At 30.9% G+C, this 10,739-nt stretch overlaps 2 long non-coding RNA genes across 2 annotated transcripts; both read left to right on the top strand.

Moving 5' to 3' along the window:
• Nucleotides 1-279: 279 nt before the first annotated feature.
• LOC132756203 (uncharacterized) lies at nucleotides 280-1,680 on the top strand. The gene is made up of 3 exons (XR_009629298.1): nucleotides 280-607; nucleotides 956-1,137; nucleotides 1,485-1,680. It is a non-coding gene; the product is annotated as an uncharacterized LOC132756203 (long non-coding RNA).
• Nucleotides 1,681-7,295: 5,615 nt separating this feature from the next.
• On the top strand, nucleotides 7,296-10,034 carry LOC132756204 (uncharacterized). Its single transcript, XR_009629299.1, has 3 exons — nucleotides 7,296-8,481; nucleotides 8,834-9,014; nucleotides 9,363-10,034. It is a non-coding gene; the product is annotated as an uncharacterized LOC132756204 (long non-coding RNA).
• The last annotated feature ends 705 nt before the right edge of the window (nucleotides 10,035-10,739 follow it).

The raw sequence follows: 10,739 nt of genomic DNA on the forward strand, positions 1-10,739 counted from the left end.
CAGCTTGCCTAGTCAGGATAAATAAATACTAATATAACACACAGGTCAGATAAGACTAATGATTACCATCTGCCCTTCCCTCTATCTTTGCATGACTAATCTGACCTCATGGGGCATTCTGGGATGCTGACCAGACTATTCCATGTGATTATTAAGGGAATCTGAGCATGATACATTTCTAAAAAAATCAGTTTAGAAGGACATTGAAACTTTGATTTTTACACACTTATTATTATTTTCAAATTCTACATTTATTTATCATTTGATATGTTTATACATTCAATAAATGTAAAAATACAATGATGGGTGTTTTGATTTTTTTTTTTTGATAATCCCTGTTTCACATTATGATAGACTTGTCCAGACTGAAACCGTTGCAAAATTTGAAATCTCAGACATTCAGTGCTAACCATAAAGGATCTAAGTGGTATTCCAGATTATTTTGGAGATATCATCTTGTTTTTGAATATTGTGTACATTATTGTGGAATTTCAAAGAAAACATTTATCTAAATGTGACAAGATTGTGGAATTGTTTGGTTGTTGTAATTGAACTAAGAATGACCTGAGGCAGAAAGCTATGCAAGAATCATAGTAAACAGTTTCAGGTAAATAACTTTTAGATACATTTATGCAGAAAAATGGTTATTTTAAACAATCAAAATATATTATGGCAGCAAGCAAAAATGTTTCTATAATACAACAATGTATAAGGTTGATAAAATTATGCTGTGAATAATTATTTGATAATTAGATCTAGATTTATTAATTATTTCTATATTGAATCAGTTATTTGTTTAATTTACTTACTGAAATTCCAAGTTAGTATGCTCAACTTAAATTTTGAAGATAAAAAGTTTTAATGGAAAATGAAGATTAAGGAGAATTCAATGTATTTAATGTTAAAATAGACTAGATATACTGAAACTTTGCTTACTTAAATTATATTATTCCAGGAACAGCTGTATGGATATGTAAAGTACAGTGATGACCTCTCAAAAGCCAGCAAGCTCCTGTTCAGAAAACTTTATAGTGTTGAAGAATACAGGGGCAGGTGTTTTACTGGCAACAGTACCAACACTAAAACCGAAATCAAGGCCAGCATTGGAGGACACAATATTACTGAAAGTCCTTCATGGTTTGTATAATTTTATTTCCTAGAATTGTAATCAAATTTGAACATATTAATCTTTTTTTGCAGTATTTTACAGTTTTACACAGCATTAAGTTGCAACTAATGTAGTTAAACTCTAATGTCCTTATACATAGTTATTCAAAGTAAGTAAAATCTGTATTAATTAGGAAGTCTTCTATATATCTACTGAGTGCTTATTCCCTTGATAATGATAATTGTGCAAGGGAAATATAAAATTATGTTGTCGTTTAAATATATTTGTTAAGACTTGCATTCCTCATTTGTTACTACATGTATAATTAAGTGTTTTTAATGTAGTTTTTAATGACATTTTAATATTTTTATTTCAGAGTTGATCAAGAGAAAATGGCCATAATTTTGTGACTTTTGAAGCTGTCCAGAAATTGACATTGACATTGATGTTACCAAGCGGAATAAATATTGTTTTAATATTTATAATATTTTATGTTTTGTATTCTACCAGTGTAACATATTGTGTTTAAAAATGATGGAGAGCGAGTTCGTCAATATGTCAGGGATTTAAAGGCAACTAATTATAAGAATGATGGAAATTCCATTTCTAGGGGCTATTGTAAGAAAGCACAGAATTTACACGCATCAAAGATACAGCATCTACGGCTTTTCAAGATCATGAGGATGTCCTAGTATTTTCCTAGGTTTTCCAAGGTTTTTTTCATTTGAAAAACCTTGGACAATTCCAAGGAAAATAACATTGGACTTCCATGGAAATGTCCAAGCTTTCGGAGGATGTCCAATGAAAAAACCTTGGTCCCAATACTCCACCAATACTCCAAGGTTTCCAAGGTTTATGGCATATGTTCATGGAAACCTTATACAAGCTCCAAGCAAGCATTTGTCCAAGCATTTGTCCTTAATTTACTCTTATTGTATTGAAAAAGTATACCCAATACTCCAAGGTTTTTTCCATGAAAAATTCCCTGATATTGTCCAAGGAAACCTTGGAAATTGTACAGCCGGGTACACCACTTCACACACTCAAGTTCATGAACATGAAGCATTATACTTGGCTAACAGTTAAAGGTACTCAACTGAGGTTTTCTGACCAAACAGGACTGAAAATAATTATTCTAGATAAAAGATATATATTATGCTTAAATTTGATATTTGAAAAACTGATAATTACAATGCAGTCTTTTTTTGAAATATGAATAAACACCTTTGGAAAACACACAGAATAAGTAAGTTATGTTTTTAAACTGTACCAATCACCATATGATTACATAGTGTCATTACAAAAAAACTGGCAGTTTTATAAGAATAGACCAAATTAATTTGACAAGTAATACAGAAGGCAACTTCCCATAGTTCATACATACACTTATTCAAATGTATCATATTCAGGAAGAATTTACTAGATTTCAATAAATTTCTGCCCAAAGATGAGCATAGTATGATCTAGACAAATAACTTGTTTTCTATATTTCAGATCATTCACACACTCTGTTTTTCGAGAATGATTATTCTAATTGTGAAAATGACCCAAAGTTAAAGTGCTGTGCTGCTTCTCACTAAATATGGACTAAGAATTGCATAAAAATATGATTTTCTATTTATTTCTCAGTATATTTCTTATTTATATTTTGCATATCTTTCTGTTTTAAGTGTCACAGCTGATCTTGTTAACCCTTTCGCTGCCAGAGGGTTATTTATTTATTGATCACCTATTTGCCAGGTTTTATAAGAAATTATTATATTATTCATTAATATAATTATTATTATTTATTATAAGTATTATAATAATTATATATGTTTCCAAGTCTGCTAGTATAATAATAATTATTGTCGATGGTATAATTACCAATATATTTATTATTATTATTTTTATAATTATTATTTTTATAATTATTATTATTATTATAGAATCTGCAAAAGCCGTCCCTATGGCAGTGAAAGGGTTAAAGAATTATTCAAATCTTTTGGACCTCAGTGGAGTTCCTTTAAGACAGTTCAGATTTAAGGTTACATACTTACCATTGATTACTGTAATACACGTTGTATCTGTATTGTGACATGAAGAAATATTAACCCTCACTTTCCTGTAAGATATAGAAATATATGGTAATTAATATAACAAGAAATAGGTTATAATCATTCTTAATAGTTTTTTTTCAATGTTTTAATCTACTTGCAAGAAAATGTCCACAATTTACTTTCTCTACAACATTTTTCATGTACCAGCCAGTTGCAGGAAAGTGTCTTTCCAAATTATATTTGACATTTTAAAGCATTCACTACTTAGTAACAAAACTGGACATACTCATATAAATTCTGTGGCTATTCAATTTAGTACTGTAATTTGCCTTATATATAGTTGCACACATACTGAACCAAAAAAGAAACTTTCGCAAAGTATGTGCCAGCTGCTCAAGGGTACCACTTAGATATACACACTTATATACATGTAGAAGCATGTAAAACTCGTTTTGTTTGCAAAATCTGTCAGCTAATCCCCGTATAAAAGCCGGATATGTTTATTCAACATAAAAATCGAGTTTCAAAAGGATTGAAAAACTGTACTAACATATCTTTGTGACATTCAAACTTGAAGAAAGTTTCTTTTTTGTTTCAGTATATATAAACCATGTCCCACATGGCCACATCTTAGGGTATGTTTTTTGTTTTTGTTTGTTTGTTTCATTTTATGCCTTTTCCAAACAGTATTTCAGTCATATAGGCTGGTAGTTTCCTAACCATCGTTCCTGGAGAGTTACACCAGTACTAGACTACCTTCTTCTGTGCTTAACTACCAAAGCATCTCCCGGGGATGGAACCCATGCCAGAGAGGTAACTGGTTTAGAAGTCATCGACTCTCACCCCTCGACCACCGAGGCGGTTATTTGTGGCTTAATTGTAATACACGATAAACCTGACACTTTAGGCCTTTTTACATGCTGTTCATTTTAAACTACAGCAAGAAGCAGTCACACACCGTCAAATCTTCTGTCAAACAGGAGAAAAATTATACAAAGAGGACTCGATACTCTACTGCATTCCTTCTTATTGTGATCAATTTTCCAATGAATTTTTGAATTACATGTAATAATATCTCTAAGCCTTTATGAGTAATGGTCTAGTACAACAAGAGCTGTCAGTAGGACAGCAACGCTTGACTATTCTTAGTGCTTGATAGTAAAAAAACCTTGATAATGTAAAATTTTCTAAGTTAACAAAAGGGAAATTTTTTTCTTTAAAACCATGTTACAGTTATAGGCATTGAAGAGAGTCCTATTATGCTCTCAAAGAAGTGTATAAAATTTCAACCTGTTTCAAAGCCAGATGTCAATAGAATGTTAAAATATCTGAGGTGGTATGCAAACTTAAATGTAAATTTTAAGTAAAAAAGGGGGCATAATTCTGTCAAAATGCTTGATACAGTTACCTCCTCCTGTCTACAGGTTGGGGTCATGATGGTAAACAAGTTTGCAAAGTTTCAAAGCCATATGTCAATGGACTTTGAAAATATTCGAGGTATTACAAAAACTTTAATATAAGTGGTAACGCCGACACTGACGCCGACACTCGGGTGACTGCAATAGCTCTACTTATTCTTATCGAATAGTCGAGCTAAAAAGTATGCAAAGAACAAATAACAAAAACAATAACTAAAAAAAAAGAAAAGGACAATTCTCGTCCTTGTGAAATGAAAAAAAAACCCAACAGGCATAATTTCTATTATCATATAAAATGAAATTCAAAGTCTGGATAATGTGAAATTTTTTATGTTGAAAAAGGGTCTTTATTCTGTCAAAATCTGTGTTAGAGTTATGGGTCTTTAAGATAGTGACGTCTATAATGTTCAAAAAACATTGTGTGAAGTTCCAACCCATTCCAACCCGTAATGATTCTAATGTGCACTGCCATTTTGTTTTAATGAGATCTATCATCCTATGAAGTTTCAAGTCCATAGCTTTTAAAGTTTATGAGAAATGGCCCAGACAAAAATGAAATATGAAAATTAACAAAGGGCAATAACTCAAAAAATAAGATGTGCAGAATAAAAATCTTGTGCAATGCACTTTGAGTTATTGAAAGAAGCATGCATACCAAGTTTGAAGTCAATCCGACGTTACTTAAAGAGTGATTGAGTTATATGCTCCAAACAAGCCTAAGGGCACTGTTGCCGATGACGACAAAAGTAACTCCTTTATGTCACCTTTTTCCAGGCGACATAAAAACATGAGACAGATATAAAGATCTGATTTTCACTGACACTCTCTGCTTTCATATTCAGTAGGCAATAAAATATTTAAGGTAGCTTGATTTTCGTGGGAACATAGCGGGAGGAGAAACAAACAATATTTTAGTTTAGGCCTTACTGATGTCTTAAAGATGTGATTGTAACATACAGAGGACCATTGTGCAGAGGTTGCATCACTTAATATGAAAACACTTTTATCAAAATGTAGATTATTTTTCACCAAATTGTGCCCTTAGTAACCTACACAGACACACAAGTTTTGAGAATCACAACCATTCAAACGCTAAGCTGGATATATAGCTTCCTTGCAGAGAATGATTCAAAGTTCCAAGAATGATCCCACAACAAGAAAATTGCAGTATCTTTTAACAACCAGTCAACAGATGCATCAAATTATGTACAAATATTTACAGGTAGTATTGCTGAGTTTGCAAAATTATTGTCCAAATTCTGAAAAAAACACAGGTAACATTTGAAAACACTCCAAATAAAGTAACAGCTTTTATCCTATTGATGAGTTGTAATTGTAAATTTCATCAATATTACAGAGGATTATAATAAGTCACTTGCCTTAGTCTTAAGTTCATCAAAGGGATAAAACTTCAGAATTATACATCAAGTTCTTTTTTTTGCCTCATGTCCAACTTTTGCAAGATATTCTTGGTACTAGCAGGACATACTGTCTTGTCTCAAACTAATGGCTCTCTATATACCGCCCCCTTTATTTCTCATAATTGTTTTCTGTGAGGTCACTACCCACCTGAAAAATATTTTACTATATTAATGTTGTGCATGCAGATATGTGAATATATGTTTACAAATTTAAAAGAAAATAAGCAACTTTCACATATAACATTACAGGAATATAACCCAAAATTGACAATTTAATTATTTTTTAAAGTTTAAAAATTCTTTATGAATATTCAAATTATGAATCTCCATTAATAAATAGGCTACTTACATGTAAAGCACATGCTAAGAACTAAATTCAAAACGTTGTTTGGTCAACTGTTCTTACTACATGTACTTAAACAACTGAGCAATCCAGTTAGTACTATTATTTTGTGAAATGTGAAAAATAAGAACATGTGACCTTGTATTGTGTCACATTATAACTGTAGGACGATTTATTGTGCAGTAATGCTAGGGGCAATACTTTGTATGGCCTCAATTATCACTCAATTAAAATTGACCACCTTTACCAGTCACATATAGACAGGTACAACTGGATTATTAGGGATTATAGCCGTTGGATTAGTACCCAGCAAATGAGGGCTTTAATCTTTAACTTGCTGGAACCAAAACCCACCACTATAGAGCCAGGCCACCACTTTAGAGCCAGGCTAGTCTATATAATTTTTAGTTTTTCATCTTGACATCCCCGAAATTGAATTTGGACACACTTAAAAATGAAAGCAGCTTAATTGTCTTTTTAAGAAATTCAGTAACTTGGAAAGTGTGAAATAAATGTACAATAGAATGGATGCAGTATTTCAATGGTAACACTGTCTAATTACAAATCAAGGGGTTGCAAGTTTGATTCCCACCCGGCTGTGTATTTTCCAAGGTATTCAAGAAAAATCATGGAAAAAACCATGGAAGTCCAAGCTTTAATGGTAGTTTTACTAGGAAACCTTGGACAATGTTGCAATTGTCCAAGGTGAAAGGTTTTTTTTCTAACTTTTCCTTGGACATATTCCATGGTTGTCTGAAAAATTCCTAGGAATCGCTTGGACAATACCTGGGAAAGTAAAACATAGTTTTTTTCAAGCTGGGAAAATGAACACATTCAGACACTTAGACAATTTTTAGCTTGGAATTCACTTGGAAAGAAACACTTAGAAAATTTTCAGCTTGGACAAAGGACTTAGGCAATTTTTCTTTCATTTTTTCAAATCATCTTAATGATAATGAATACTGAATTATTTACATTTATTGTCATTATGATGTGCTAGAAGGAAAAGAATATTTAATCCTTTTCAGAAGATATAAATAGACATTTTTAAGAAATATAATCATTTATTGATTTTTGTATTTAATTATTAAATATAAAGTTATTAAAAATATCAAATATATACATGTACATGCATACAATCTACTAAATTCATTGCATTACAGAGATGAATGATGTTGAGTATAATACATAGTACATTTAATTTTTTTTATCAAAACAGTATGGAAAATGTTCTGTTGGTTTCTAAGTTTCTAAATGCATGAGTATCTTCCCTGTAGTTTGTATCTTTAGACTTTTTTATTTCTTGACAGCATGTAAGCAACAGTTAAATAATTTTAAAATGCTATTAAACTTTGATATAAGAGTATATGTTTTTAGGCCATATAAAATAGTACATTCTCTGAATATTTGTAGACATACATTTAGGTTACACTTTACTCTGCCACTTAGTTTATGTGCACAATAAACACATAAATTATATAATAATTATTGCCCATTATATATATATATGGCTTTATGTGCAAAATTTGTTAAATATAATAACCAGCTTGCCTAGTCAGGATAAATAAATACTAATATAACACACAGGTCAGATAAGACTAATGATTACCATCTGCCCTTCCCTCTATCTTTGCATGACTAATCTGACCTCATGGGGCATTCTGGGATGCTGACCAGACTATTCCATGTGATTATTAAGGGAATCTGAGCATGATACATTTCTAAAAAAATCAGTTTAGAAGGACATTGAAACTTTGATTTTTTACACACTTATTATTATTTTCAAATTCTACATTTATTTATCATTTGATATGTTTATACATTCAATAAATGTAAAAATACAATGATGGGTGTTTTGATTTTTTTTTTTTGATAATCCCTGTTTCACATTATGATAGACTTGTCCAGACTGAAACCGTTGCAAAATTTGAAATCTCAGACATTCAGTGCTAACCATAAAGGATCTAAGTGGTATTCCAGATTATTTTGGAGATATCATCTTGTTTTTGAATATTGTGTACATTATTGTGGAATTTTCAAAGAAAACATTTATCTAAATGTGACAAGATTGTGGAATTGTTTGGTTGTTGTAATTGAACTAAGAATGACCTGAGGCAGGAAGCTATGCAAGAATCATAGTAAACAGTTTCAGGTAAATAACTTTTAGATACATTTATGCAGAAAAAAATGGTTATTTTAAACAATCAAAATATATTATGGCAGCAAGCAAAAATGTTTCTATAATACAACAATGTATAAGGTTGATAAAATTATGCTGTGAATAATTATTTGATAATTAGATCTAGATTTATTAATTATTTCTATATTGAATCAGTTATTTGTTTAATTTACTTACTGAAATTCCAAGTTAGTATGCTCAACTTAAATTTTTGAAGATAAAAAGTTTTTAATGGAAAATGAAGATTAAGGAGAATTCAATGTATTTAATGTTAAAATAGACTAGATATACTGAAACTTTGCTTACTTAAATTATATTATTCCAGGAACAGCTGTATGGATATGTAAAGTACAGTGATGACTCTCAAAAGCCAGCAAGCTCCTGTTCAGAAAACTTTATAGTGTTGAAGAATACAGGGGCAGGTGTTTTACTGGCAACAGTACCAACACTAAAACCGAAATCAAGGCCAGCATTGGAGGACACAATATTACTGAAAGTCCTTCATGGTTTGTATAATTTTATTTCCTAGAATTGTAATCAAATTTGAACATATTAATCTTTTTTTGCAGTATTTTACAGTTTTACACAGCATTAAGTTGCAACTAATGTAGTTAAACTCTAATGTCCTTATACATAGTTATTCAAAGTAAGTAAAATCTGTATTAATTAGGAAGTCTTCTATATATCTACTGAGTGCTTATTCCCTTGATAATGATAATTGTGCAAGGGAAATATAAAATTATGTTGTCGTTTAAAATATATTGTTTAAGACTTGCATTCCTCATTTGTTACTACATGTATAATTAAGTGTTTTTAATGTAGTTTTTAATGACATTTTAATATTTTTATTTCAGAGTTGATCAAGAGAAAATGGCCATAATTTTGTGACTTTTGAAGCTGTCCAGAAATTGACATTGACATTGATGTTACCAAGCGGAATAAATATTGTTTTAATATTTATAATATTTTATGTTTTGTATTCTACCAGTGTAACATATTGTGTTTAAAAATGATGGAGAGCGAGTTCGTCAATATGTCAGGGATTTAAAGGCAACTAGTTATAAGAATGATGAAAATTCCATATCTCAAAGGGGCTATTGTAAGAAAGCACAGAAATTACAAGCATCAAAGATACAGCGTCTATGGCTTTGCAAGATCATGAAGATGTCCTAGTATTTTCCCAGGTTTTCCAAGGTTTTTTTCACTTGAAGAACCTTGGACAATTCGTCGGAAATAACATTGGACTTCCATGGAAATGTCCAAGCTTTCCGAGGATGTCCAATGAAAAAACCTTGGTCCCAATACTCCAAGGTTTCCAAGGTTTATGGCATATGTTCATGGAAACCTTGTACAAGCTCCAAGGTTTCCAAGCATTTGTCCAAGCATTTGTCCTAGGAAAGACCCTGCCATTTTTGTTCTTAATTTACTCTTATTGTATTGAAAAAGTATACCCAATACTCCAAGGTTTTTTCCATGAAAAATTCCCTGATATTGTCCAAGGAAACCTTGGAAATTGTACAGCCGGGTAGCTATCCCCGAACTCTCATTAAAACAGTCCTTCATATCAGACTTCTAAATTGAGGGTTTTATTAGACTTATCAATCTTATCTTGACTTCCCCAAAATTGATTATAGACAATTCCAAAAATTGAAGGTGGCCAAGTCTTTTAAGAGAATTCAGTAAAGGTAAATTATATGTTTTTTAGAATAATAAGCAATATAAGCAAGGCAATATAACATCACATTTAACCTGACATTTTACCCTTTAGCTGCCAGAGGGTTATTGATTTATTGATCACCTATTTGCCAGACGGTTTTCTAAGAAATAACTATATTATAATATTAATATAATTATTATTATTTGTTATTTAAGTATTATAATAATTATCTATATTTCCATATCTGCTAGTATAATAATAATTATTGTTGATTGTATAATTATCTATATATTTATTATTATTATTATTGTTATTATTATTATTGATATTATAGAAACGGCAAAAGCCGTCCATAATGGCAAATACGCCAAAAATAATAGGGGCGGCATATGCCATCCTTATGGCAGTGAAAGGGTTAAAACAAAAGCACAACAAACTAAGTCAAGGCAATATACACAAAATTTAACTTGTAATGTAACAATAATCTTGAAGCAAGAGCACCGCAAAGGCTGGGCAATACAGTGCCATCCATAAATACATTTACACCTCTTGTAATTTGCCTAATGGACAAATT

Source organism: Ruditapes philippinarum, unplaced genomic scaffold, assembly GCF_026571515.1.
Source record: "Ruditapes philippinarum isolate M1 unplaced genomic scaffold, ASM2657151v2 ctg669_1_1_1_1, whole genome shotgun sequence".
In the NCBI taxonomy this organism is placed as follows: Eukaryota; Metazoa; Mollusca; class Bivalvia; order Venerida; family Veneridae; genus Ruditapes; species Ruditapes philippinarum.